This window comes from Papio anubis, chromosome 3 (assembly GCF_008728515.1).
Source record: "Papio anubis isolate 15944 chromosome 3, Panubis1.0, whole genome shotgun sequence".
NCBI classification, from domain to species: Eukaryota; Metazoa; Chordata; class Mammalia; order Primates; family Cercopithecidae; genus Papio; species Papio anubis.
The window spans coordinates 176,906,410-176,910,810 of NC_044978.1; the positions used below are offsets into that span (position 1 = coordinate 176,906,410).

A 4,401-nucleotide genomic window follows, 5' to 3' on the forward strand; every position below is an offset into this window, starting at 1 on the left:
CCCACTCACTCACCCCTACTCACTCACCACCACTCACACCCCACTCATCCCCGCTCACTCACCCCCACTCGCTCACCCCTGGGCCTTCACACAGGCTACACCACCAGCCCCTCCCCCACCACCAGCCCCTCTCCCACCACCTATTACTTGACTAAATCCTCTCAACCCTCTGGTCCCAGACTAAAGAGGCTTCCCTAACCTGGGGCCAAGTGCTGCCCCACCATCATGCCACTCACCCTTTTGTGGCTTCTCTGGCCTGAAGCTCACATTCCCATGCTCACTCCCTGCCACCCGAGGACCCCACAAGCCCCATTTGTGGGTGGGGCCTGGCACACTCTGCAGAACGAGCTGCTTTTGCATGAACTGCTCTGCGGCTTTGGGCAATCGCCCACCCCGTGTCCTCTGTGAAGTGGGATGACAGGTGCACAGGCTGCCGAGATACCAAGCAGATAACACGGGCACAAGAACCGGCGTTCAGGGCCTGGCTCATGCAGGGGCCCCAAGTCCCAGCTCAGCAGAGCCTGCCTTGATCCCAGGGTTATGTCTAGGGATTCCCAGCATGCAGGACTTTCAGTGCTCAAGGCAGGATGGTCCCTGGGCAAACCGGGAAGAGCTGGCTGCCCCAGTAGGGCACAGAGGGCCTGGCCCTGCATGGGAACCACCTGTCTCCAGGGCTCTTGCCAACATCTGCTGTTGGCCACGACTCAGCACTTTCGATGGTGGAAAAACCACCACTTGTTTCTAAATCACAAACCCCAGGTGTGCCCTGACCCGAGTGGCCCCGGAAGGCGCACAGGAGGAACCCGGCCACTCACTCTCCACGTGGCCCATCTCCACGGCGACCAGAAGGGCCCACTCATAGTAGCCCTTGCCTTGCTGGGCCGGGTCCTGGCAGGTGCAGAGGTGGCCCAGCTGCAGGAGCACGTGGGTGAAGTCCCAGCCACACTCCCCGCAGGGCAGCCTCGAGAACAGCCACACGGCCTCCAGTAGGTAGTGCTGGGCCAGCCTGCTGGCACCCGCGTGCAGGCACAGGGCCCCGAAGTTGGCCAGCGCCGCTGCCTGGTTCCTCCGCTGGCCCAGGTCCTGAGTCACCCGTAGGGCGTGGTAGTAGCCCTCGGCTGCCTGCCTCGTCCGGCCCATCCTCTTCAGAGCCACGGCCACCATGTTGGCAATCACACCCTCCTGGTCCTCACTGGCCACCACTGCATCCTGGACAGACTGCAGGATGTCCAGGGCCACCGGGCTCTGCCCATGAAGCACGTGCAGCCAGGCCAGGGCCACCAGGCGGTCCACGATGGCACGGACTCCGGCAACAGCACTGGCTTCCACCGCCTGCATCATGAAGGTGATGGCCGGGCCGTGGTAGCCATGGTGGCTGTACAGCTGGGCCAGGCTGGTGTGGAGAAGGCCGCGCAGCGCTTGGCCTGTGCCTGGGGTTAGGGAGGCCAGCGCTCGCCTGAAGTAATGCGAAGTCTGGGTGGGGAGGCCATGGGGCTGGAGGGCGTTCTGGAGCACCAGGTTCACGCTCCCCAGCGAGCTGGCCAGCGAGTCCTGTGTCCTCAATGAGGCCACCTTGACACAGCTCAGCACCAGGTGGGGCAGGCACTTGCGGCTGTAGATGTCAGCCAGGAGTAGGGAGCAGTCTGAGAGCCACGCAGCCTCTGGGGCTCCCGAGTCCCTGTGCAAAAGCAGCAGCCGCTCTAGGAAGGGCAGGGCCTCCTCGGGCTGCTTGAGGTGCACGTGGTGCCTGGCCAGCAGGAAGCAGGCCCGGGCCTCGGCCTGTGGGCTCTGGCCACCCACCGCCCACCGCGGCGCCAGCTGCAGGAGCTCCCCCTGCACCTCGGTGCTGCAGATGTGGCCGGGCGTCCCCAGGAGCAGAGCCACGGCTTTGGGAACCACCTGTGTACACTTCTCCCAGTTCTTCTGCTTCCGGTAAATGCTGGCCAGGTTGGCATACACAGCCACCACCAGGAACAGGTCCCTGAAGCTGCCCTCCAGGGCACCCAGTGCTTCCTCAAAGTACACCCGGGCCTGGGACAGCTTGAGCCTCCTGCTGCACAGCCGCCCCAGGAGGAAGCAGAGCCTGGCCAGGGCCGTGAGGAGGCCAGCGTTCTTGGCCGCCCCTTGGGCCTGTGCCAGGCGCCCAGTCAGCTCCACCTTATCACTAAAGCTGCAGAACACGCTGCTCAGCCATGGCAGCGCCACATCGTACAGGCCACGGAAGCTGGTCTTGTCCCTGGGGGCGTTCAGGAACAGCAGCAGTGAGCTCAGGGCCTCTGGGTCCTCCCAGTCGTCCTCAGCTTCCAAGCAGAAGGAGGGCTCCTCAGGGTCCTGCAGGCTGTGGCTGTGCACCCCTCCTGTGATATTGTTCTTAATATCCTAGGGAAGAGAGGATGATACCACACCCAGTATCGCAGGGGGAGTACACCCACCCAGTGATGTTGTTCTTAATGTACTCCACCTCCCACCACCAGGGATATCGTTCCTAATATCCAGGGGAAGAGAGGATAACATTATGCCCAATATAGCAGGGGAGTGTACACACCCTCTGTGATGTTGTTCCTAGTATCCAAAGGTAGAGACGATGATATTACTGGCCATATCGCAAGGGGTGTACACCCTTCTGTGATATTGTTTTTGACATTCAGTGGGGGAGAGGATAACATTAATCCCGTTATCGCGGAAGGTGTACAGACCCCTGTGATGTAGTTCCTAATGTACAGGGGAGAGAGAAGAATATTGCTCTCAATATCGCAGGGGGTGTAACCACCCTGCCCCCCATATATTGTTCCTAATATGCAGCGGGGTAGAGGCTGATTTTACTTTTGATATCGCAGTGGGTGTACACCACCCCCAACCCCAGGGTATTGTCCCTAATATCCAGGCGGGAAGAAGATGACATGGCTGACAACATCGAAGGGGGTGGACAACTCTTCTGTGATATCGTTCCTGATATCCAGGGGGTGAGTGGATGATATTACTCCCAGTAAAGTAGGAACCATACAGCCACCCTGGGATTTTGTCCTTAATAACCACAGGGGAGAGGTGATATTACTACCAATATTGCAAGGCGTGTACACCCCTCCTGTGATCTTGTTTCTGATGTCCAGGAAAGGAGAAGATGGCATTACTACCAATATTGAAGAGATGTACAGCCCCCATGGGATATTGTTCTAAAGATACAAGTTGAAAGAGGATGAGATACAAGTTGAAAGAGGATTGAGATTCCATCCAATATAACAAGGGGTGTGCACCCTGCCTGTGATATGAATTGTAAAACCTAGAAGAAGAGAGAATGACATTCCTTCCAAAAACACATGAGGTGTACACCCACCCTGTGATATTGTTCCTGTCATCTAAAGGAAGAGATGATGATACTACTCCCACAACCAGAGAAGGTACACACCCCCCTGTGATATTGTTCCTCATAACAATGAGCATGATATTACTTCCAATATGACAGTGGCTTGACACCCAGTCTGTGATATTGTTCCTAATTTCCAGTAGTATGATGTTCCTGCCGAGAGAGTAGCAGGTGTACAGCCGCCCTGTGATGTGTCTCTGATTGTTCAGGGAAACACAGGACGACATTACCCCAAATCTCCCAAAAAGTGTACACCCATTGTGTGATATGGTTCCTAATATCCGGAGGTGCAGAGGATGGTGTTCATTCTCCTATCGCAGGCTGTGTACACACAACCTGTGAAATTGTTCCTAATATCCTGAACTAAAAAGACTACTAATAATGGACACACATTGCAGGGGGGAGTCATTATTACGATCCACATCGTAATGGGGAGTAATAGCAACCCCCTCTCTCCTCCTCACTGTTACCATCCACATCGCAGTGGGCTGAGGCACCCCCCACGATGGGTGAGGTGCCCCCCAATGCCATCGCAGGCTTTAATGTATTCACTTAAAGTTTTTCCCTCATTTAGATCTGCCTTTCCCTTAATAGGTCTAATTGCTGCCTGACCTTCTGTATTAGCATTTTCATGAGCAAGCAGCTGAACGATCACTTTCTTGTCATGAGAATCGGAAATAGCCTTTTGAGCCGCATCCTGCAAACAGGCAATAGAATCTGGATAAGGCTCCCTTGGACCCTGTTGAACTGTGTTAAAAGAAGGATAAGCAGTAGCAGGGTCGTGAATTCTTTTCCCAGGCTCTTAGGCATGTAGTTCTGAGCTGATCAACAGCCTCATCACCCATTACCATCTGTTGATTTAGAGTACCCCATGCCTGTCCGATTCCAAGCGATTGATCAGATGTGATATTAACGGGATGTTGGGCTCGAGCGTTTCTGCGTGCCTGATTTGTTGCTTCATCCATCCACCAGGTTTTAAATTGGAGAAATTCAGAGGGGGACAGGGTGTATCGGGCTAGTGCCTTCCAATCTGTAGG

General features: G+C 55.8%; 1 pseudogene; it reads right to left on the bottom strand.

The window, feature by feature from the left end:
- Positions 1-126: 126 nt before the first annotated feature.
- Positions 127-2,367, bottom strand: LOC100997767 (annotated as a pseudogene).
- Positions 2,368-4,401: the final 2,034 nt, after the last annotated feature.